This window comes from Ovis aries, chromosome 12 (assembly GCF_016772045.2).
Source record: "Ovis aries strain OAR_USU_Benz2616 breed Rambouillet chromosome 12, ARS-UI_Ramb_v3.0, whole genome shotgun sequence".
Classification (NCBI taxonomy): domain Eukaryota; kingdom Metazoa; phylum Chordata; class Mammalia; order Artiodactyla; family Bovidae; genus Ovis; species Ovis aries.
This window is the reverse complement of record NC_056065.1, coordinates 27,987,926-28,013,967: the sequence shown is the minus strand read 5'-3', so window position 1 is coordinate 28,013,967 and position 26,042 is coordinate 27,987,926. Positions and strand designations below refer to the sequence as shown.

Sequence of the window (26,042 nt, the reverse complement as noted above, 5' to 3'; positions counted from 1 at the left end):
ATTGGTTTTGTATTTGGATTTCTATAACTGGTTACATTAATATATTTAAATACTGAAACGGTCCCTTCACTGTCTCATAGAACAGAGGAGGATTCACACGTGTTTCAGGTTGTGTTCATTAGCCTGTTAAGGCAAGGATTGAAAATATACTGACAAAGTCCACTTTATCTGTTTGGTTTTATAAACTATGCCAATTTAATTAAAATTCTCTATCTAAAAAAAAAAAAAAAAGGTACTGTGCTAGGTGAAGTAAGCCAGAGAAAGACAAATAATGTATGCTGTCTCATATATGAAATTTCAAAAGACCCAAGCTCATAAAAAGAGATCACACTGTGGTTACCAGAAGCAGGAGGTGAGGGAATTGGAAGAAGGTGATCAAAAGGGAACTTCCAGTCATAAGTACTATGTAATGTACAACATGATGATTATAGTTAATACTGCCATGTGGTATATTTGAAAGTTGCTAAGAGAGTAAATCCTAAAAGTTCTAATTACCAGGGGAAATTTGTATCTATATGAGATGACAGATAACTGTGGCAATCATTTCACAATATTATACTGTATACATTATACATTATACATTATACTGTAGTCATTATACTGTATACATTAAACTTCTATAGTGCTATATGTCAATTGTATCACAATAAAACTGAAAGGAAAAAAATAAAGAGAAAGGAGTCAGCAAAAAAGACACAGAAATAAAATGACTTTCTGTTACACATCTTGCCTCCATTGTATCCTCCATCCTTGAGCTCCTTTCTCCTAGCCCCCAGCTTCATCTGCCACTGACAATGCTCTTTAAGGTTACAACTACCTCATGCAGCTCCAGATCCAAGGCTTACCCTACACTCTACTGACACAGACGTCCCAGGTTTTCTACCTCACCTTCCTTGTGATCCAACAAGAGTCTATGGAGGACCATCAAGGTGATGCTAGTGGTAAAGAATCTGCCTGCCAGTGCAAGAGATGTAAGAGACACAAGTTCGACCCCTGGGTCAAGAAGATCTCCTGGAGGAGGAAATGACAATACACTGCAGTATTCTTGCCTGGAGAATTCCATGTACAGAGGAGCCCAGTGGGCTACAGTCCATGGGATAGCAAGGAGTGACCAAAGTCACTTAACAAGCATACATTCTGTGTGCAGCCCTGTTTGGAGGAAGGAGGGGCAACCCAAAGTATAAGACATGGTCCCTGAACTTGGAGATTCGATTAAGTTAAATGCTTTAAAACAGCATGGAACAGTGCATGGCAGAATTTAAACAAACAAGTGCTCAATTTTGTGGCACAGCCTGTATCTCCTATCAGGAAAGTGGGAGAACAGCGAGGCTGGACAGCCAAAAAGTGTTCAAATGTAAGCACTGAGCAAGGCTACACGGTGCATAATGGGCAAGATTTGCTGATGGGAGCAAGGGCCAGATTAGGGTAAGATATGAGCAAAGGGATCCCATCCAAGCTCCATTCAGATTTTTATTTCATACTAAAATGTAGAGAAATATCAATAACCTCAGATATGCAGATGACACCACCCTTATGGCAGAAAGTGAAGAGGAACTAAAAGCCTCTTGATGAAAGTAAAAGAGGAGAGTGAAAAAGTTGGCTTAAAGCTCAACATTCAGAAAACGAAGATCATGGCATCTGGACCCATCACTTCATGGGAAATAGATGGGAAAGAGTGGAAACAGTGTCAGACTTTATTTTTTGGGCTCCAAAATCACTGCAGATGGTGATTGCAACCATGAAATTAAAAGACGCTTACTCCTTGGAAGAAAAGTTATGACCAACCTAGATAGTATATTCAAAAACAGAGACGTTACTTTGCCGACTAAGGTCCATCTAGTCAAGGCTATGGTTTTCCAGTAGTCATGTATGGATGTGAGAGTTGGACTGTGAAGAAGGCTGAGCACCGAAGAATTGATGCTTTTGAACTGTGGTGTTGGAGAAGACTCTTGAGAGTCCCTTGGACTGCAAGGAGATCCAACCAGTCAATTCTGAAGGAGATCAGCCCTGGGATTTCTTTGGAAGGAATGATGCTAAAGCTGAAACTCCAGTACTTTGGCCACCTCATGCGAAGAGTTGACTCATTGGAAAAGACTCTGATGCTGGGAGGGATTTTGGGGCAGGAGGAGAAGGGCATGACAGAGGATGAGATGGCTGGATGGCATCACTGACTCGATGGATGCGAGTCTGAGTGAACTCCGGGATTTGGTGATGGACAGGGAGGGCCTGGCATGCTGCGATTCATGGAGTCACAAACAGTCGGACACGACGGAGCGACTGAACTGAACTGAACTGAAAGTGTAAATGACTGATGAGAACTTAAAAAGTAACCTATCAACTGTACTTGCATTTTACTCTAAAGCCTTCAAACTAAGAGGCTGCAGCCTCATGATACAATTCATCCAACCTGAGTTGGAGCAGAATATTAGAGTAAAAAACAAACTCATCCCTCCTCCCTGACTGTTCCATTTGCACGTTTTCCTATATAGGAACCACGCATGAATATGCCAGCTCTGCTGTGCAAATATTTTCCTTGATCCGAGGTCAGAGCCCGGTCTCAGCCTGCCTCAGGCACACACAGTCTCACATCCTCCCAGCGGACTGTTTGTTCTCAGTGTTTGATATCAATCTCTGTTCAGTGTGCTTTTATATCCCAAGTGTTATTTTAATCCAAACCGGGTTTTATTTTTTAAGAAATCTTCTCTCTCTCTCTTTTTTTTTTTTTTTTTGCAAAATGGCTTTCTCATTTTATTATTGCAAGTAATAATAATAATATCATATACTCATGAAAGTGACTGCAAATTCTTGGCATATAATTGCACAGCTTAGTCTTTCACAGCAACCCCATGAAGTAGATTCTGTCCTTATCCCCATTTCCAAATGAGGAAACTGAGGCACAAATGATGAAAGACTGTGTTCAAATTAAATAACTTGCTGTGATGTTAGGGAGACAGGGTTTCTCTTAGGAGGTGGAGGCGGGGCTGTATGGCCTTCTTGCTGGCAATTCACGCTGATCTGCCTGCTTGATGGCTGCTGGCATAGGCTGTGGAGCTCCTGTGCCTTCATTTTATCTTATATATATATTTTTTAAGGTGAAGTATAGTTGATTTACAATGTTGTGTTAGTTTCAGGTATGCTGCTGTTGCTGCTAAGTTGCTTCAGTTGTGTCCAATTCTGTTCGACCCCATAGACGGCAGTCCACCAGTTTCCGCCATCCCTGGGATTCTCCAGGCAAGAACACTGGAGTGGGTTGCCATTTCCTTCTCCAATGCATGAAAGTGGAAAGTGAAAAGTGAAAATGAAGTTGCTCAGTTGTGTCCAACTCTTAGCGACCCCATGGACTGTAGCCTACCAGGCTTCTCCATCCATGGGATTTTCCAGGCAAGAGTACTGGAGTGGGTCGCCAGTGCCTTCTCCAAAAATTTCAGGTATATGGCAAAGCAATTCAAGTCTATATATATATATATTTTTAAATTTCAGATTCTTTTCCCTTATAGGTGTTGAATATAGTTTCCTGTGCTAGACAGGAGGTCCTTGTTGGTTATCTATTTTATGCAGTCTGCCTCCAGCTTTAGAAATGCTTGCCTTTTTACTAGTGTAATGACAGTTTGTAGTATAACCTATAACAGAGCTTCTCAAACCATCTGTGTTGAAGGACAAGCTTTATTTTTTTAAAATTTTCAAACCATTGAGTGACAACATTTTTTAAATTGCTATAAAAGTTTCTAAACACTGACTTTCAATTTCTATAGTTGTGGTGGATTCACAAGGAACAACTTGCAGATTAGCACCAGTTTGAGGACTATATTTTGAGTAGCACAAGTACATATTATCAGCAAATTCAGTTTCATGCTTTTAGAATTTCATCTCATTCATTAAGTTATATTTGTTAAATGCTTACTACACAGCAGGCAATAAACTAAGCGAAGTAAATAAGAACATTAGGGCCTTCTCAAAGCTAACACTCTAGCAGGGGAAGCAAACTTGGAACAACTCACTCCAAATTAGTTTTTAATTTTTTAAATTTATTGTCGGCGGCACTGGGTCTTCATCTCTGCGTGCAAAGTTTGTCTAGTTGCTGTGAGCAGGGGCTTCTCTCTTGTTGCGGTGTGTGGGCTTCTCATTACAGTGGTTTTTCTGGTTGCGGAGCATGGGCTCTTGGGCCTGTGGGCTGCAATTGTTGTGGCTCGTGGACTTACTTGCCCTGAAGCATGCGGGATCTCCCTGGACCAGGGACTGAACCGGTGTCCCCTGGCATTGGCATGCAGATTCTTAGCCACTGGATCACCAAGAAAGTCCCAATTCATTGTTTTTTTTAAGATAAATGCTAAGAAGAAAATTAAAATGCTTGGAATTCATATCAGAGTGTCCTAAGCTAGCCTGACAGGTTAGGGAATGTTTCTCCAGAGACTCTTCAATCTTAGAGCAGAGCAATGAGCAGAGGGTGCTAAGCTCATAGTGGGGGAAAAGATTTCTGGGCAGAAGAAAGGGCATGCAAGGGTCCTGAGGCAGAGAGACATAGGAGGCTGCAGAAATAGAGAGACTGTGTCTTGTAGGTCTCTAAAGGTCAAGACGTGGGTTTTACATTTTATCTTAAGAGCTCTAAGAAGAAAGCTCTAGAAGAGTTTTAAGCAGGGTGGTAAAATGGTCAGATTAACCTTTTAAAAAGGACAGTTTTCTTTCTTTTTTTCTATTTATGGCTGTGCCATTTGGGATCTTAGTTCCCCGCCCAGGGATCAAACCCATGCCCCCTTTCATTGGGAACATGCGGTCTCAACCACTGAACCACCAGGGAAGTCCCTAAAAAGAACACTCTTACTTTTCCATTAATTTAAATACAGTGAGTTTTCATAAGAATTGCAATGGGGAATTACCATTGAATTTGGTAATTGAAATTACCAAATTTCACATATGAACAATAAGTTTGGAGCTGTTCTCATATAGCAAGTGTTATTGTGATGCCCTTGCCTAGAAGAACACGACACGGGGACAGTCACATCTCCAAAGAGGTCGGTATGTTCTATCTCTGGGCCCTTCCTTCAGCCATGCCACCCTCTAAGGAAGATCTTAAGGAAAGCAGCTGTGTGAGGTGTGTGACTAAGCTGCACCCATTCCTCCCTCTTCTGCACTAACACAATCACACTGTAGGTCAAATCAGCCACGCTCTCAGCTAAAACTCATTTTTCAAGCCTACTGAGAGTGACCATGTGACCCTGTTCTGGCCAATGAGAAGATAGCAGAGATCTGCTGATTTTCCAGGTAGAAGGAGACCACCTGGCTGGTATGGCCCTTTTCACTTCATCCTACATTAAAAATGAGTCCCAGAGGTGCTGCAGCTACTTTGCCACCATGAGGCAACAAGCACATGGAAGAAATCCAACATTTGGTAAGTTTGGTGGAGCAGAAAGGAAAACCTGAGTCTGGGATGACTTGGCCTGCACAGCCCACTTTTGGTCACCTGGTTCTGTGAGAAAAATAAAGCTCTATATGTCGATGCCACTAGGAGTCTGGTTTTTTGATTCTTGCAATTGAAAATAATTGAGCTTTCCAATTGGACACGGATGGTCCACAGGATCAGATCAAACGGCATAGCACAGTATTCTCCCTGCTGTGGCTGTTCCCATCTTTGGACATTCAGATATTTCAAATGAAAAAGGCTTTTCTTTTTCTTTCTGACATCTCATCACCCTTCTCACCGGGAGCTGTAACAGGATAAGTTGCTCTGCTTTGGATCCTTTGTTTCTTAAAAGGGGAAGGGCAGGCAGCAAGGCTTCGGTGGAAAATGGTGATATACTACACCACATCAGAATGTGCTGTTCTCATTTATTTTTTAATACAAACCCGTCTTTGCATGTGGGTACTGGCAAAGAGTTGATGGTTACGAAATATTGGGCGACAGTGGTAATATAGGAGGTAAGTGACACACAGCAAAGGAATCTTGTCTTCAAATTACACAGAACGCAAACCCATTGTGGTTCATGACATAGTTCCCACATTTTTTCCATATTTATCCAACAAGGCCCCAGTCAAAAAATCGTGTGTTCCGTTTGTTAAGTGAATATGTAAAAATACTGGACGAGTTTTGTAAAGCAGCATGTAAAATCATGGGAAGGTACAGCTGCTACTGCTGTCTGCTGATCGCTTCCTGTGGCACCATCGAGCTCTGGTGAGAACCAATAAAAATGGTGTGTACAGCATTCAGGGATGAAGTTCAGGAAGCGGTTGTCACAAATGATGGATGCGACAGTTACCGTATTTAGCACCAAAGCAATTCATTTATCTTTACACACATACAGGAGCAGAAAGGGTGAATTCAAAGGTAGTCTTCCGGGCAACGAGGATGTTGCCACTCTAGACACACACTGTCAAGAAACCTATATGCCTACAGTGTAAAGAGCTTTTTTAAGATTATAAGCTGTCTTCCAAGCAAAGCAGTCTCTACTAAAAATAGCTCTATTTGATCAGACAGCATAGGAAGAGTGCTACTGGTTGGTCTCTTGGGGGCAAAGATAGAATTAAAACACAGTATAACTTCTCATAGCCACAAAAGGACCCCCCATGATGGGCTGTCTGGCAAAGGAGAGATGTTTTAAAGGAACACATACATTACTGGGGCAGCCAACTGAAAATACAAAATACTCAAATATATCTAAAAGGAAGTCTCCTTGGCTTATAATGAGGGTGAAATCCCCCTGAAGGGGTCTGGCTGAAACTCCAGATTAAGAGACTGAAGCTGAAATCCCGATGACCTTAAAAAAGCAGCTGAAGACTTGAATGTATGTTCATTTTCAGTCACTAAATTTCTGTAACATCTGGAGCATGATTAAGGCCTAAAAAGATTGAGGAACTTCTAATGACACCAGTAGCCATTGGTTACAGTGAAGAATGGTCCTGCTGCCAGAAAAACAAATGACCAGGCACTTAAAGCCTCTATCAGGGTGGAAAAAGGCATTTTGCCAACTTTAGTCATGTCTTGGAAACTGTGTGGTCAGTTTTCTGAACTACATTTGAACTTCAGAAGTCCACAGTTGCTTCCCTGGGTGCAACAGGCTTCCTGGTATTTCAAGGAAACTTAAACATCTTTGGAAAGTCTAAAAAGTTTGAAGATCCCAGTTTGGAAAAGGAGAAATACTGTAAATATATATACAGAAAAACATATTAGGAAAAAATTTTAAGTTAACAGTAGTTATATAGGGTAGTAGAATTGCTACTTTTTAATGCATCTCATATTTTCTGAATTTCCTAATATAAACACATATTATTGTATAACCAGAGAAGTTTATAAACCATTAAAGGAGAAAAATGACTCCTTGTAAAACCTTCTACAGAGGTGAAAGATGAGTTTGTTCAGCTTGCAAGATTGAGATGTCTGTGCAGCACTACAGTACTTGGAGGCATATAGTAGATCCTTCATAAGTGGCAGTTTGCATCATTATTCCTGCTCAAACCATATTCAGTGTTCAAAACTACATTCAGATAGCACCAGGCATAAAATTCTACTTTGATGAGAAATTTACCTGAACTTCACAGTGAAAGAATATTGTCCTGAAAACAGGGTGAAGGGATACAGTATTCCTTGTGTAGCTCCAAAGCCTGGAATTCCATGGCAAGGAGAGAGATCACTGGAGGCAGATGTGACCGGAGGGTGCCAGTTTGGGGGAGCAGAATCTGGCTCCCTTTCACCTCTCACTGGCTTCCAGACAGAGGAGAACCACGAGGCTCTCATGACCATTTGTCAGGGATCCCCGTGCCTGGGGTCAGGTGCAGTGACGTGGGACACAGCAACTGCCATGGCTGCAGCTGTTGGCCATCAGCCCTGGCAGGGCTATTTCAGGTTTTGACAAGCGTTCCGTGCCCCACTAGCATAGCTTCCAGAAATGCTTTGAACTATTCAAGGACCAAAAGGCCATGACGGCCTCCATTCCTAGGAGGCCAGCCTTCTGCTAACCTGGCCACAGTGAGGTAGGGTTTCTCTCCCGGGTGCGGATAGGCTGTCTACGCCCCTAGGCCACAGCTTTCAGGGAAGAAAAACTTAAACATCCCCTCCCCCAACTCTAAGCCTTCAGTGAAGATTTTCTGCTCAAATTTTCCCATCGTTTCAGCTAAGTATGTCTAGTATGTACTCTTTCCTTGCAGTGCAGGTAATGAGACAGTATCTCCAAAGCTAAGTAATAGTAATACTGATGGATTGCCCCTTATGGAGTGCTAAGCAGTTTCCATATTACTGCATTTATTTCTCACGACAAACTTGTGAGGTCAGTACAATTATTGTTACTCTAATCACTGGCCCCAAATTACTGTCAGCCCAGTCACCTTGTAATGCATATATGCCTGGAAGCATCCTCAGTTTACTTTCTCTTCTAAAATTTCTCAGATGATTACCAGTTTAAAATGTGCACAGTGGGGACTTCCCCAGTGGTTAAGGATCCACCTTGCAATGCAGGGGACGCAGGTTTGACCCCTGGTTGGGAAACTAAGAGCTCACATGCTGGAGAGCAACTATGCCCATGCCGCACCCAGAGAGTCCATACGCTGCGCTAGAGAGCCCACAGGTTGCAAGAAAGACTTAACACAGTCAAATAAATAAATATTTTCTAAAATAAAATATGCACAATTGGGTCTTTATGGATTTCAAAGAACAATCTTTGTTAGCTTCTTCTTTTTCTCAACAACCCTGCCCTACTGAGCCCGAGTACTTTCCTCAATGACCCTGCATCCAGGGTTCAGATATGAGTTCTTTATATCATGTCCCTCAAGACTGAATCTCTAACTTGTTGGCCTCAATTCTCTTCTAAAAGCTGTAATACCCTTTTTTTATGGCCCAGGGAACAAATGTACTTCCATAATGACCAAAAGATAGGATGGGAGCGAGAACCAGCCAGAACCATATGCACTGAATTTTTTAGTGTAAGAAGAAGCCCGTGGCACCATTATTCATTTATTATGCAGGCGTCCACCGGGCAACAGCTGACAAGTGCAAAATGATGCTCTGCCTATTCCCAGACTGTCGGGATACTCAATGCAGACTGTCCACGGCGGCCCTTCCTCTGTTCTTCCTTCTACCCCCACCCCCAAAGGCTGCTCTCAGCAAACATATGGGAGCCATTGGGGCTTGCTCCTTCCCTTCCGTTGTCCAAGTCACGTTGATAACTGGGGATTTACGACTGCCCAAAATGGAGTGCTTTGCTTTCTTTTGGGTTATTCCAAGTTTGGGGCCTGTTGAAAGTTTTGTAACTACATAAATATTTATCCATAGCTTTTGGTTACTATATTAACATAACAAACATGACACCGGACCCAAACACTGTAAGTCACACCAAAGTCTTCCAATTAAGAAGCGGGGGAATGAATAAAGGACTTCGGAACTGATTGTTTTTATCATGAAATATTCTTACTGCTATTTTTACGCCGGGCTTTTAAAGTACCAAAATGTATTCATCTTCGACTCTATAAATGTTCAGACTTCATTCATTGTCCGTCAGCCAACTTGCTGAAACATGTCCCTGCATCACAGAGACCTGTGGGAGAAAGTGCATGGTGCAATACAAGGTTTCACCTTTATTTTACTGTATTATCCAAAAGTTTCTAACAAACCTAACAAGAAAGTTTTGTTAGAAGCTTTTGGTCAACCCAATATTTTATTTTGTGCTGTGAGGCTTGTGGGATGTTAGTCTGCTAACCAGAGATTGAACCCATGCCCTCAGCAGTGAAAACTCAGAGTCCTAACCACCGGATCACCAGGGGATTCCCAAGCCCTCACCTTTTTAAACAAACTTGCTAACGATAGAAAGCTGAGGATGAAAAATGCTACTCTGAGCTTTGTCACCTGTGAAGGCAAGAGGTATGACTTTGTGTTCAAGTCTCACCAGTTTACATTTGTTAATGGGTTCTGGCTGACACAACAGATACCAGGTAGAAAGAGCTGAAACGTTTAATTTCCCGGACAGTAATTATTCAGGGAAGGCACTAAAGTACTCAGACTTCAGAAGGGACAGCGTAATGAAAAATGTGTGTAGGGGGGAAGATATTATTGTGAATTCTTTTCTTAACCCTTTGTTTGCCATGAAGTTAACCCTCTACATCCAAGGGGTGAAGCTTATACTTTATGCTCTTCAGAGTTGTGGTCTTGGGAGGGGGTCTTTGGCAGGGCTCCCAACTCTTCTGTGGGAAGCACTTGGTCTCTGGAGAGGGTGATCTGAAGGTTAGAGCCTGCTTCCTCTGCCCTGGCTTGAATCCATCTCCTCCATCTTTCTTGGGCTCCTTGTCACCACATCCTGTGGACAGAGCAAGGCAGGAAGCTTTTTACTGCTTTGCAGATGATCAGACTGGAACCAGTTTTTCTGTATTTGATGGTGTATCATCAAAGGGAGCAAACTCTGCAGCTTTAGCTCAAGGTGAAATGGAGCAGGTTTGTTGGCTTCATAAATTCTGGCACAATTTTATGTATTGTCCCAAGAAGGAGATAACAGAGCAAGCCCTGGAAATTTTGTAGAACACTGCTCTGGTAAAGCTTATAATGGCTCTGCTGGGTCTTCCTTTCTTTAAGGGACTGAGCCAGTGGGCAATTGGTGTTCTTGGAATGTGATTATCCCCATTCTGTACATAAGTAAATGTTGACAGCAAATGGTTTAACGACTTGCTCCAAATTTCATAGCATGCCAAGAATATAGTTAGAGAAAAAAAATGGTTGGAATTTCTGATTTTCAAACCCTTGCTTTAGCCAGGAGACTCAGCTCTAAATAGACATGCTTTAAATGCACACTAGCAAAATCTGAGAGAAATAATGTTACAGAATCTAGTATCCTTTAGAACCTTTGGCTGGAAGTTATCAAAGCTCACTAACATTCTAAGTCCCTTCCCTCTGCAATGGACCTCCTAGGAGGTGATGAATCACCTTTTCCCATCTGTGGACCTGCCAGGCAGAGAGGTCAAGCAACCTAGCTAAGGACAGATATTTAGAGGTAGAACCATCCCCGACTCATCTCTTGACTCTAGATTAGAACTTTCCCAGTGATGCCAGAAACTGACCCGATGAGTTCAAAGAGACTATTGCACATCTGTGATAACTCTGCACTGCATTGTGTAACTTGGTTCAGCTGGAGGGGTTTCCCAGAACCCCCTTCTCTGTATGCTTCTGGGTTAGAGTTGACCCAAAGAGAAATGGGGGAAAGATTTGGACGGTGGAAGTAGAGCAATAGCCACTACTTTGTGAAGGTCATTGTGGTTTTATGTGGCAACACACAGATGCAAAAAGTGCTGTTGGGCTCCAGTTTGTCCTTGGTCTTTTCCATTCCACATCCAGCAAATCTCTCTTCCTTCCTTCCTTTCCTTCTTTCTTTCACCATTTTATTGAGGTAAGAAAGTGAAAGTGAAAGAAAGTGAAGTTGCTCAGTCCTGTCCGACTCTTTGCTACCCCGTGGAGTATAGCCCACCAGGTTCCTCTGTCCATGGGATTTTCAAGGCAAGAATACTGGAGTGGGTTGCCATTTCCTTCATCCAAGGGATCTTCCCAAGCCAGGAATCGAACTTAGCTCTCCTGCATTGCAGGCAGATGCTTTAACCTCTGAGCTACCAGGGAAGCCCTATTGAGGTATGATTAACATACAAAAATCTGTACATATTTAATGTATACAACTTGATGAGTGTAAGAGTAAGTATATAACTGTGAAACCATCCCAATAAGTGATGCCATAAACACATCCATCCCCTCCAAAAGTTTCCTCCCACCCTCTTTATTAGTAGTAGTAGCAGTGTTGTTTTGTGTGATATTTGTACCTTTTGACTAATGTCAGCCACCAGCCCCTGGCAACTACCATTGGACTTGCTCTAGTAATTCTTCTGACAGTTGGTCCAGTGGTCCCAGGCCCACCACCAGATTCAAAGGCAATGGTTTTCCATGGACTTCTCTACCAACTTTGCTTTCACAGTCCCACCCCAGCAACTGGATGTGCCTGGCTATGCTTGGCAGACTCTGACTGTTCCATTCACGCCAGGGCTTCAAGAGAACTGGTTAATCACCAGTCCTCCAGCTCCCAGTTAGGCATCTCTACTTGCCCAGTTTCTCCCACAACTGCCTGATACATCCTGTGATACTCATAGTGGTTCTGCTCTCCCCAGTGAATGCTGGCTGATGGAAAGTCAACACGGCGCAACACAGGAGCTGCAGAGGAATATGAGGGAGTCCTTGACTTCAAGGGACTTCCAGCTCAATGGGAAGGTAGGACATTTTCACATAACCAGCTAGCTGGGGACTTGTGGCAGCTCACGAATTAAGTGACAAGTTCATGATGTTGCTTGAAGCCCTTGCAGCCAGAGATGTCCAGTGTCTTTTAGCACTAGGCACGAGGAGCTGACGGGGAATGGCCACAGTCAGCATTCTTAATGACCAGTGGCCACATTTAGTCCAAGTGAATACAGACCTTTTTCTCTGTTCCGTTCAGGCTCTAGGCTCCTGATTAACATAAGAATGGAAAGAAAGTTACTTACATACTGGGTTAAAGTGTTGAGTACAGTTGAACATGAATGCTGACCTTGAAGATTTCCCATCCAACCAACAGAAATTCCCCTGGCCTGCCACAGTTGGGTAACTTGAGTTCTGGAATTCCAGCCTCGGTTAACCCCAATCCACAAATTTGCTGGAGTTATGAAACTTAGTGAGAGTACTGTTTTTCTATTATTCATTCCCAATATGTTCTGTCCTGAACCAACACCACTAAATTTATTTCCCCCACATGTTTAACCCTCTGCATGTTGATCCCCTTTTGGTATCAACCAAAAGAAAAAGAGATCAAAGCATGTGTTCCCGGTTTTTACTCAAAATGAATTTTATTTCTAACTTGGCTGGACACTTCCCCATCCACTCAGTCTATTGTCTTTTTTGTTGTTGTTGTTGGACCTCAGTTTCCTTCTGATAAAAGTAATTACTGGTGGCTCTGTGGGGAGGTACGAGCATCAATGCTGGGCTAGAAACTCCGGTAAGATCCCTGGATGAAAGGTGATAGGGAACACAGGAGCAATCTGGATGAACAACCCCTGGAAAAGTCCAGTCCTCGGCCCAAAGCAGTACCACAAGCTTCCAGAAACTGCCTGTGAGCTGAGGTTTTATTTTGCAAATGTGTATCTACATGCCCGTGTGTCAGCAGTGTCGACTCCAGAGACCTAGGAATACAGTAAATGACATTGTAGGTAGCTCTGGAAAATGAGGATTTCTTTTCAGTTCTGACCCTTGTCTGTTAAATAATCTGATATAAAAACGAGGAGGAAAAAGAGAGAAGAGACTGAAATCTAGGAGGCAACGAAAGGATGTGGAATTTCTGCTGGATCTTAAAAAGGATCAGTGTGAAACTCAAGTACAGTTTTCCCATTTCTTTTCAATCCGAAAGGTGTTGACAGGAAAAATGGATGAAGAGTGGAGGATGTGACTTCTTAGGAGACTTTGGTCCTTTCCCTGCAGTCATTCATTTTGAGACCCTGGCTCTAGGTGCCTACGGTGGAGGTGGTGGTCTTTTTCAGATATGGAGCCTTTAGCTTGTCACTCATTTAATCCCTGAATATTATAAGATTGTACTTCCAAGCGATCTGTCCTGTTTGTCTTGATGTTTTATGGGCTGTCGTCCAAAGGGCTCCTGCCTAGTCACTGTTTCTATGCTCTGCTGAAATGGAGCAAAAAGAGAAAAGAGGCCAAAGAGTAGGATCGGACAGAAAGCTGAGTCTGCTCAGTAAAGAGAGGGAAATCGTAGAGATGCAGAAGGATGGAGAAGGTGAACTCTCAGATAAGGACAGGGCTTGAGCTAAGAGACTTAAGAAGGAAAGCAGGAATCTGATCAGCAGCACAAGAACAGACAAGAAGCCAAGATCAAGAGACGTAACTCTTCATTTCTATTGTAAAATGTGGTCAAACATTTTGTCATGGTGCATGGACAGTCTTATACTTTAGGGATATCTGAATTCTAGTCCCGGCTTTGCCACCAAACCACTGTGTGACCTTGAAGAAGACACCTGAGCACAGTTTTCTTCTCTATAAGCCACTGAGGTTGAATTAGAATGGGGTCTCCAGGGAATTCTCTGGCAGTCCAGTGTTTAGGACTCAACGCTTTCACTGCCAGGGCACGAGTTAGATCTCTGGTTGAGGAACTAAGATCCTGCATGCTGCAAGGTGCAGTGAAAGAAAAAGATGGGGTCCCCAAAGTAGAGACCCCCAGAAGAGTCAAGACAGAGCTAAGACTTGTGTGAGAACCTAAGATGGTTGCTTCCAGCAAGCCAAGCCCTCCCTCTGTCCTTCCAACACCCAGAGCTGTCGGCTGGAAATCCTGGAGGGGAGGGGTGCTCTCTCCAAGGCAGTCTGCCTTCTCAGTCTCTACGTAAAACGTGTTCCCACCCCATACCCCAACTCCCTGTGATCTCAGGACCTCAGAAATCCAAAAGTAAATTCTCTCTCTGAAGGGATGTAAATCCTAGAACTGGTTTCAATGATTCTTACTCTTCTCTCAACTCCGAAGCTCTTAGATTTGGAGATTCTATTACAGAATAAGGTTGCAGACCACTTACACAGCAGTTAACTACAGACCCTCATCACAGTCTGGAGGCAAGCTGTTCCACCTGTTGGGACACTGAGCTTCACCCAGGCCTAGGTCCTAGGCCCTTTCTATCTGCTGCTCTATCGTCCCCCGGAGTTGTCCTTATCTGCATGTGGGATTCAGGGTCACCATCACATCTGTGCTCAGCTGGTGGGAGAGGGGAAGAGTGAAAGAAAACTCCTGGATAAGCAGTTTCCTTTTAAACAAGTGATGGGAGAATTACACACATCACTGGTGCTCACAGTCCACTGTGAAAGCATGGCCACAGAGCCATATTGCACCATGGGGAGCTGGGAAATGAAACCCTTGGCTGGGTGAGGGTGTGTGGATTGAAATTCCATTACCAGAGGAGAAGAGAAGCACAGATTTGGGAAGACAAGGTCAGTCTGATGCAATAAGGAACCAGAAGACCACACTAGCCGGTGAAGGAAGGAGTTATGGATGCTTGACCAGCCATCAGAAATGTCACGGGAAGGGAAAAGAAAAAAAGATGTTATCCGTAGGAACTGTGTGTCCATTTGAAGGAAAAGACACCATCAGCAAATACTAGCCTGCCCTTCCTCTTTGGCTACAACCCACTATTTAAGCTTTGCTTCAGTGTTAACTGTTGCAGTGGTTTCCAAACTTCTAGAAAAGAAGTTGCATTTATAAATGCATTGTTACATGGGATTCTAATTATAAATAAGAAAACAAAAAGACTGCTCTGGCTGAAACAGAGGAGAGGGCCTAGAATTCTGGCCACCTGCTCTGGTGGTCTTCGCACATTAGAGGCGGACACATTAGAGGGGTTTGATGTCCACTTGAAGGTTTTCCCCCAGAATAGTGAGGCTCCAAGAAACCTAATCTGAGGATCCCTGATCTGTGAGAAGGAGGTCAAAGCTACTATCAAGGATAATGTCATCAAAGCCAAACTAGGACCACTCTGAACCTTGTAACAATGAAGTCATGCTCCAGATCCTAAAAGTGAGAAATCTGAACTTCACTCATTCCCTAAGTAAGGCCATTCCATAAACCCTATTCTGTGATAAAATGACTCATTTCATTTATTATTACAGAGCCTTGTGCATTTAAAAATTTTTATAATATTCAGGTGGCTATATTCATGATTGATTTAGTCAATGACACAAACCCCAACTATGACCTGGTTACTGTGTGAAAATTTCATCCGCTAGATGAAGTGGTTTCATGGACTACACTGCTACAAAAACCCTCACAGGACAAGGCCCACCCTGACTGAGAGGCAGGAGCAGATTCAGGCAAAGGACATGAGCTCCCTGGTCAGAGCATCATAATTACCAATACCCAGTGGCCAGCGATTCTCTTACCTCTTGTGATGAATATCACGGAAGAGAGGGATGTGTGAAAGAGAAGATCCAGAATTTCAGCTCAGGATTACATTATGAAAGTGTAAAAGTGTTAGTTGCTCGGTCGTGTCTGACTCTTTGTGACCCCATGGACTGTAGCCCACCAGGCTCCTCTGTCCATGGAATTCTCCAGGCAATACTGGAGAGGGTTGCTATTTCCTTCTCCAGGGGATCTTCCCGACCCAGGGAACGAACACTGGGTCTCTTGCATTGCCAGCAGATTCTTTACCATCTGAGCCACCAGGACTACATTATGGATGACCTCAAAAGAAGCTTCCAGAATGTGCAGGAGCCCCAGATCCCAATGCCAGATCGGCAGAAATGCAAGCCATCCAGTTAGGGTAGAAGAGAAACACAGCAGGGAAGGGGGAGATGGACTGGCATTCCTCCAGCAGTGTCAGTGAGGAATGACACCCGCATCCCGAATGTCTGCAAGGCTATTACACTTTGAAGAAAGCAGGGAAGAGGTCCTGAACCTAGCTAAGAGAGCAGAGTATTCCTGATGCAGGTTTACTCCTGACAAGGGCAAACAGGAGGTCTCAGTAGTAAACCAAAAATAAGGTACCAGTTTTCTTCTTACACCTCCTTCATACCAGATAAAGTTTCTTGAATCTCAATCCATTCTTAAAGAAATAATCTTCCCATTTAAGCCCTGCATTAAATGAACAAAACATTATAGAGTGTGTTGCAAATTGTTCAATAAGCACCTTGTAAAAAACCCAACGGAAATATGGGCAAAAGACATGAACAGGCAGTTCACTGAGACTGTGAAAATGTAATCAAAAAGGAGTCCAAGCTAATTATTCCTCAGGAAATTGCAAGTGCAGACCACACTGAGATACCTTTTTATACACACCAGATTAGCAAGAATGAAGAATTGTAACAACACCGAGCGTGGGAGAGAAGAGGTAAAGCTGCAGGAATTCTTTCACATTCCTAGTGGGAGTGTAAACTGCTATAATCACTTTGGAAAACCATTTGGCGTTTCCTTGTAAAGTCAAACATTCATATAACTGGCACTTAGTAGTTTCACTCCTGAGTACCTATTCTAGATCAGGTTTTTCCCAAAGTTGCACCTTTCCTGGGTCATGAACTTATTTCAGTGGCATACAACGGACATTTTTAATAAACAAAATAGAATACAGCGACTTCCCTGGTGGTCCAGGGGCTAAGACTCTGCACTCCCAATGCAGGGGACCTGGGTTTGACCCCTGGTCAGGGGACTAGATCCCACCTGCTGCAACTAAGAGTTCACAGGCTACAACAAAAATCAAAGATCCTGAATACAGCAGCTAAGACCCAGCACAGCCAAATAAATATTTTTTAAAGAATACAATCGAGTAGAAAAACTTAAAGGACATTGTAGTAAGGAGAAGTTTTGTTTCATAAATTGTTTCATGTATGTGTGTATGCCCGTGTGTGTGCGAGTTGTGGTATAATTTTCACGGTTGCTAAATGAGTCCCCTGTGGAGGAGCAGAATATTTATTCTTGGGATCAGCCTTTGAATGTTAAAGCAGAAAAGGTTTCCAGAATAAATTCACCCAAGTTAGTACCAGGCCACATTCCCTGATTTTCTTGACTAAAACAAATTATTTTCTTCAAACTGTATTTTTGCACAAACACCTTTTGACCAGGGGACCGCTTGTGCCATCTGGACCAGGCTCTTCAGTGGACACAATTCATTAGCGGCCATCACTCTCAAAATGCAATTGAAATGGATGCATCCTTTAAACTGAATACAAACAATGGCTTCTGCACACTCATTTGACTCAATAATTCATGTAGTACTCATGATTACTTACTGAGAATAAAGTAAAATTAGCCACATAGCAGCCCAGGAAATGTATCTGCCCTAAGGTATTAAGTGTCTGTGTGTGTGTATACTCAGTTGTGCCCAACTCTCTGCGACCCGGTGGACTGTAGCCCGCCAGGCTCCCCTGTCCATGGGATTCTCCAGGCAAGAGTACTGGCGTGGGTTGCCATTTCCTCCTCCAGGGGAGCTTCCTGACCCAGGGATTGAATCTATGTCTCTCGCATCTCCTGCTTTGGCAGGTGGATTCTTTACCACTAGTGCCACCTAGAAAGCCCATTAAGTGTCTCTATACAACGGCAAATTTTACTGTCTTAAAAACCATTCTTTGTCCCAAGGACTACTGGGAACAAAAGCATCAATTACGAACTGTTGGGCTTGCAAAGGTGGAACAAATTTTCTTATCTTTGTGCTATAGGTTGAATTGATTCCCCTCAGAATGTATGTGCTAAGCCCTACTGCCTCACAAATGTGACCTTATTTGGAAACAGAGTCACTGTAGACATAATTTGTTAAAAGTCATACTGGAATTGGTAGGACCTTTGTTCAATATGACTTTGTTCAATATAAAGTTTCCTTTTGTAAAGGGAAATTTTGGACACAGGCATGTACACAGGCAGAATACCATGTGAACATGAAGGCATGAACTGGAGTGATACAAAAATACTAAAAATTCCAGAAAACCACCAGAAGCTAAGCAAGAGTCATGGAATAGATCCCCACTTACAGACCTCAAAAGGACTCAACCCTGCTGACATCCTGATGTTTGGATTTTAAGTCTCCAGAAAACGACAATGATTTCTGTCATTCTAAACCACCAAGTAGTGGTATTGTTATAGTAGTCCTAGCAAACTAATACACATTAAATCATTAAGATTTAGGCAAATGCTTTATATCCTATTTAAATACTAAATATTATGATTATGATTCTAGGTTTACACTTCCCTGGTGGCTCAGTTGGTAAAGAGACTGCCTGCAATGCAGGAGACCCAGTTTCGATCCGTGGGTTGGGAAGATCCCCTGGAGGAGGAAATGGCAACCCACTCCAGTATTCTTGTCTGAGAAATCCCATAGAAGAGGAACCTGGGCTACAGCCCACCAGGTCACAAGTGCGACATGACTGAATGACTAAACCAATGATGGTTTACAGTCAACATGTGATATCAGGAAACTTGGAATTAAGATTCCACTTTGCATATTAATGGGCTGTTTAACCTCAAATATGTCACTTACCCTCTTTGGGCTTGCATTTTCGTGTGTGACATAGTCATGACAACAACATTTACCCTACTTACCTCTCACAGTGGCAAATGGGCCCAGTGAGATAATACATGGGAAAGTGAAAGTTGCTCAGCTGTGTCCAGACTCTTCACGACCCCATGGACTATACGTACAGTCCATGGAATTCTCCAGGCCAGAATACTGGAGTAGGTAGCCTTCTCCTTCTCCGGAGGTCTTCCAACCAGGGGATTGAACCCAAGTCTCCTGCATTGCAGATGAATACTTTACCAGCTGAGCTACAAGGGAAGCTCATACATGGGGAAGTGTTTGGTAAATTGTAAAGCGTTAGATAACTCTGCAAAACATTGTATTTCCCATCCATTAAAATGACAATAGTGATTATCGACTAACCTTGTAATGTAGATTGTATGTTAGTATGTCCAGAGCTGGATCCCCACATAACACCAGCACAACCTGTTGATAAGACAAAGTTGAGCTGATTACTCACTGTTGAAAGGGAGGACACCACCGCACAGAGTTTCAGTAGAGATTAGAGGGGAAAAGGCAAGGTTGGTCTAAGGCCTGTCTTTCAGTATAGAGGCTTAAGTATGGTTAACAAAGACTGACATATAACGGTGGACACAGCAAAGCAAGGATTTTGACACTGGATGTCAAAGAGTCTTTGAGCATGAACAGTTGATGTTTTCTAACTGAAAGAGCTGGAATTTCCTCTATTGAACAATAAGGCTATTTGCCTGTAATAGTGTCTCCTGGAATAGTAAATTATGTAAATAGTAAATTATTCAATTATGATAAACACAATTGAATAACAAAGTCATACTAAGGCAGATGGGTAGGTGGTTTTGGATTTTGTGTCCAGCCTGGATGGGAATGGGGAGAGATGGGCTCAGCTCTCAAGCATAAAATGTGGGTAAAGTGCTGGACTTCGTGGCTGATGTCCTCTCATTCCCTCTCCTTCGGGCAGGCTCATGCTGCTCTTCTCCATCTGTGTTCTTTCTCCCAAGGTCAGTTCCTCATTTAAGCTGGCTCTCTGCCAGCACTGTCTCTCACTGTCATCCAAAAACGGATTTCTTCCTAGCCTAAAACTCATTGTTAATTTTCAATTTGGTTAATCCGTGTAATATTACGGATTTCTCATTGCTCTAAGTCCCCCTGCACAGAGTTGCCTAATTTTAAGGAGAATTCAACCCACAGGAACAAGGCAGTGGAGACAATTCCAGAGGAATTGTCTTCCGAAGAGGTGATTAGATATTCTTCTTCCACCACCTCCGTGCCTATTTCCACCATGGTCTCAAACAGAGGGCAGATGGTCACTTGGCCCACTAGCTTTTGCTGCTTCTGTTGAGATGATCAGATAAAGTCTCTATCAGCATCAGCTGCTTTCAATGTGCTAGAAATTTCTTTGCATTCAAAATAGACATAAAGCCAGCAGTTTAGAACTCAGATTGTTGTTGCTGTTGTTGTTTGGTCGCTAAGAGGTGTCCAACTCTTTTGTGACCCTGTGGACTGTACATCGCCAGCCTCCTCTGTCCATGGGATTCTCCAGGCAAGAATACTGGAGTAAAAAAAAAAGAATACTGGAGTGGGTTGCCATTTCCATCTCCAGGGGATCTTCCCGACCCAGGGATCAAACCCGTGTCTCCTGCATTGCCAGGCAGATTCTTTACTGCTGAGCCACAATTTGGAACTGGCTTCTTGGTCCTGGGTGGCCCAGGTTGAATTAATCTAGATCCATTTTCCTACCCCCTGCCTGTTCCCAGCCTTCCTCACCCCCAAAAGGCTAATTTCTTGCTTTCAAAAGCTACTTGGAAGAACTGGTAATTCTCTTCTGGTGCAATCACAAGGGAATGAATGGTTCATTGTTAAAGAAGTCATTCCCCTGAATAAGGCGATCTTTCCTTCAAACAAGGTTAGGGGTGTTGGACCAAATGTTATAATTAAGCCAAGTACTTGTCTGCACTTCTTGCTATGCAGCCCAATGTATATAGACGTTTCAAATAACAGAATTTAGGGTTCCATTATGTTATTTGCTATTAAGACAAATCAGTTTAGAGACAGGCATGTAGTAAAGCACAATAGCTATCTTATTTTTAAAAGGTTCAAAGATATCTGAGATTTTTGAAAACTTAGACATTTTATAGGGCATAGAAAAAGCAACTAGCAATTTCCTGAATTGCAAAGAGTATTTTATAGAGTTAAGTTACAACAATTATACTTTCACTAGATGCCCAAATTCTACTTATCTGCTTAGAATTTCTGTTGATTTGTGAGTAAGAAATAAAGATATAATTTACTGGCTAAGCCAGTCCTATAATGAATGGAATAAAACAGGATACGCTTGAGAAGTAATAAGCACTGTTGTTGATTTCTAACACTCTGGTCAGGAAATTTGAACTGTTTGTGTGAGTTAGGTCTTTTGGGAAAAAAAAAAAAGTCTCTAGGGTTTCCTAAACTTTCTGAAGAGAGATATTGGTTGGTTGGTTTGTGGTAAAATATATATAAAATTTACCATCGAAACCATTTTTAAGTGATAGCTTAGTAGCATTAAATAATGCATACAATCACATTGTTGTACAACTATCACCCCCAGCCATCTACTGAACTTTTTTATCTTGCAAAATTGAAATTCCCTATGCATTAACAATAACCCCTCATTCCCTCCTTCCTCTGGCTCCAATAATCTCTATTCTACTTTCTATGCCTGTGAATTTGACTATTCTAGATACCTTTTGTAAGTGGAATCGTACAATATTTGTCCTTCTGTGATTAGCTTATTACTTGGCACAATGCTTTCCAGCTTCATTCATGCTATATGTGTCTGAATATATATGCATGTGTTAGAATTCCCTTCCTTTTAAAGGCTGAATAATATTTCACTGCATCTAGATGCTGTATTTTGCTTATCCATCTATCTGTCAAGAGACCCTTGGGTTGCTTCCACCTGAGTTGTTATTTTTCATATCTTGTCATTTTCTGACAACTCCCATCTTTGGAGCACTGGAGAAAGTCAGACACAGTTGGAGAGGGGGCAGGTGATGGGCTTACCTGCCTCCTGAGAAACGTGTATGCAGTTAGAACCAAACACGGAATAACAGACTGGAGGTGAGGCAGGTGAGGGGAAAGATGAGGCAGAGTGGGCAGCCCAGGGCCTGTGCAGAGGGAGGCAGAGGGCCAGGTGGCTTCCCCAGAGGCCAGGCAGACAGCAGCAGCATCTGCCAGAAACGTTCTCCCAGCAGTGCTTCTTCTTGGTTTCAGGTGTCCTTTGACCCCTGTATTTAGAACCCCTGGTCAGGTACAGCCTCTGGTGTAATCAGGTAGGTGATTCTAGAATGACACTAACATTTCTAAATCAACATTCACTAAGGCTTATCAGGAAGACCCTTACCAGAACTAAGCAAGCCAGGGAGATCATTTTTGACCAGATGAGCATTTAGGAAGTCTTCGTGTGTGCTCGCACACGCTCAGTTATGTCGAACTCTTTGTAACCCCATAGACTGTAGCCTGCCAGGCTACTCTGTCCATGGAATTTTCCAGGTAAGAATATTGGAGCAGTATGCCATTTCCTACTTTAGGGGATCTTCCGTCAGGAATCCAACCTACATCTCCTGCATTGGCAGGCGGATTCTTTACTGCTAGCACCATCTCATAGGAAAAGGGAGCTCCAAATTCCCTACTAACTCCAAACAGCAGTTTTAAACCTGGGTTTTATAAACTTAGGGTTGCCTGGTGGGAGGCGGAGGAGGGGGAGGGAAGGGATAGTTAGGAAGTTTGAAAAGTTCATGTACACACTGCTATATTCAAAATGGATAACCAACAAAGACCTACTTTATAGCACATGGAACTCTGCTCAATGTTGTGTGCCAGCCTGGATGGGAGGGGGTGCTGGGGGGAGAATGGATACACGTATGTATGTATGGCTGAGTCCCTTCACTGTTCACCGGAAACTATCACAACATTGTTATACCACAACACAAAATAAAAAGTTTAAAGTTTAAGAAAAAATAACCCGAGTTTTAAGTTTGATTGAAATGGGATCACATGACAAGTTCTTCCTGAATTAAAAATAAAAGGGAGTATTTGGTCTTGGGCAAATTAGGCTGTAAGACTAAGTAGAAATATTGATAATTTCAGTACTTTGACATATTCAACATTAATATTTAAAAATTTAAACACAAAAACTGAGTCATCATTTGGTTTTTCCTACTAATGCTGAAGAGAGGTTAAGGCATATATTAACAATTGTACATGTGAGTAAACGAAATTTCAGAAAAGCTATGTGACATACCGCAGAAGTAGCAGTATTAAAATTGGAAACCAGGTTTTCTGAATTTAAATTTTAAGTTGTTTCTTTAAGTCAGAGGTGTTTAATCTCTAGAAATGAGATAGAGGTAGACTGAGTCGCACTGTGGACTGGATAAAATTTTAATAACTTACGGTATGCCAGTTCTGGCTTTGCTATTAACAAGTTACCTCATGTGAGAGAAATAACATTATCACAATTTCTCCTTCTAAGAAACTAGGATTCAAGTCGGTGACTTGTCCAGGGACTCATGAGTGTAGGATTTGATTCCAATGATTTCATTTGATATGGTTTTTCCAATAGTCACGTATGGATGTGAGAGTTGGACCGTAAAGAAAGCTGAGCACTGAAGAATTAATGCTTTTGAACTGTGGTATTGGAGAAGACTCTTGAGAGTCCCCTGAACTGCAAGGAGATCAAATCAGTCAATCCTAAAGGAAATCAGTCTTGAATATTCATTGAAAGGACTGATGCTGAAGCTAAAGCTCCAATACTTTGACCACCTGATGTAAAGAACTGATTCATTGGAAAAGACCCTGATGCTGGGAAAGATTGAAGGCAGGAGGAGAAGTGGATGACAAATGATGAGATGGTTGGATGGCATCACCAACTCAGTGGACAAGAGTTTGAGCAAGCTCTGGGAGTTGGTGACGGACAGGGAAGCCTGGCATGCTGCAGTCCGTGGGGTCACAAAGAGTCAGATACAACTGAGTGACTGAAGTGATCTCAATTGAAGAGTCCTCAATCTTCACCTCTATTCTAGAAGCAGAAGCACGTTTTTATTTCTGTTTATACTCAGGATTTAAAACTAATCAAGGCAAATCTGCTCTGACTGAAGGGGATGAGGAGTCCAGAAGCTCCCCAAGAGGGTGCTGTCCACAGGGTGACCTGAGGAATCCAGAAACTGCCCATCAGATTGGTCAGAACTTTCCAGATCTTTACAAGTCTTACTGAGCCAAACCTGGACCTTCTCCCTCCTTCATTCCCTCTCCAACTCCCACCCCCGCCTCCTCCCCCCCACTCCCCGCCCCCACCCCTGCCCACCCATGAAACTGTACTTCTTACATTTTGAGAGGTAAAACTGGTAATTTCTCCAATATTTCAAAACTGATTTCTCTCACAAAGTCACCCAACCTTAAATGGGGTTCTAGCTCTCTGTCTCTATTTACCAATTGCTGTGGACCAGCCGAAAGTTATCTTTGGACAGTATTTAAAATACTATGTACTAAACATGGCTTCCCTGTAGCTTAGATGGTAAAGAATCTGCCTGCAATGCGGGAGACCTGTGTTCGATCCCTGGTTTGGGAAGATCTCCTGCAGAAGGGAATGGCAACCCACTCCAGTATTCTTGCCTGGAAAATTCCCCGGACAGAGGAGCCTGGTGGGCTACAGTCCATGGGGTCACAATGAGTCGGACACGATCGAGTGACTAATACTACACTACACTAAACATGGTTAATGATCCTTGGCCTAAATGGAGAGAAAGCAGAAAGGGCAGGATTCCCTTTCACTGAAAGGACTAGTGATAGTAGCGCGTGCAGTCTGTGATCTCAACACATCCGTGAACATCCCTGCCCGACCCGCGATGCTGGAGAGAAGCCCCGTGCGGTTCGGCTCACTCTGCACCTTCCGGTCCCCTGAGAGGGCGGGCTGCCGCGGGGGAGTCTGAGTGCAACAGTTCCTACCAGAGACCCGAGTGCAGAGGCACGTGCCAGGAGAGGAAGCCCGAGAGCCAGCCGTAGTGAATGAAGCTTTGCTCCAGAGACTGTAACCGAGGCGATCGTGAGGCTGGCCTGGGTGTGGGGTGAATCGTTTGAATCACGATGGCAAACGATGGCAAGCAAATGAACACGTAACACCTCTTTGTCTAGCGCAGGGGAGGCCAAATGAACTTCTCGAGAATGGTGAATTTTCCAGGTAACGGAACTTATTCCTTTAAGAATCCCAACTGCAAATCTGAAAACATTTGGTGTTGTTTTTGAAACTTTGTAGATGTATTCTCTTTAATGTACCGGGATATAGCTCTGGGTCTTCATTCGTGAGACTCACATTTAGGACCTCTAAGGTCCATGGGGCTCCTCTTCTGTCCCCACAAGCACCTGTCCCCCACCCCATACAAGTGCTGGCTTGCCATGCTGCCACACCGCAGCTGCCTCTTGAGGCCCTTTTCTTTAATTTGTGTAGGGCCAGGGAGCCAGAAGCTGGAACTTCTCAGAACAGGTTAATAAACAAGGCTGAAAACATTTTCCATGACAGCCTGAACCGTACAAATTAAGTACTTGCCTGAGCTTTGGTACATTGATTTTTAAATCAACATAAGTGTTTTTTTAAGTTATTCCTTTTTTACATTTAGTTTTGAATATTTATTTATTTATTTGGCTGTGTGGGGTCTTAGTTGTGACACTGGGCATCTTCAGTGCGTAGCATGGACTCTAGTTTTGGCAGGCTTAGTTGCCCCCAAGGCATGCAGGATCTTAGTTCTCCAGCCAGGAATCAACCAGAGTCCCTTGCATTGCAAGGTGGATTCTTAACCACTGGACCACCAGGAAGTGGTTCATAGCTATTCTTTTCAGTTGCAGTAAAGTGAACATAACATGAAATTTAGTATCTTAATCATTTAGTGGCGTTAAGTACATTCCCATTGTTGTGCCGCCATCACCACTATCCGTCTCCAGAGCTCTTTCATGTTGCAAAACTGAGACTCTACACCCATTAAACAGTAACTACCCTATTCCCTGTCCTCTCCAGA

General features: G+C 42.9%; 1 long non-coding RNA gene across 1 annotated transcript; it reads right to left on the bottom strand.

The window, feature by feature from the left end:
• Positions 1–5,806: 5,806 nt before the first annotated feature.
• Positions 5,807–16,389, bottom strand: LOC121820767 (uncharacterized). The gene is made up of 2 exons (XR_006061454.2): positions 15,902–16,389; positions 5,807–10,274 (listed from the first exon to the last, which is right to left on the bottom strand). It is a non-coding gene; the product is annotated as an uncharacterized LOC121820767 (long non-coding RNA).
• Positions 16,390–26,042: the final 9,653 nt, after the last annotated feature.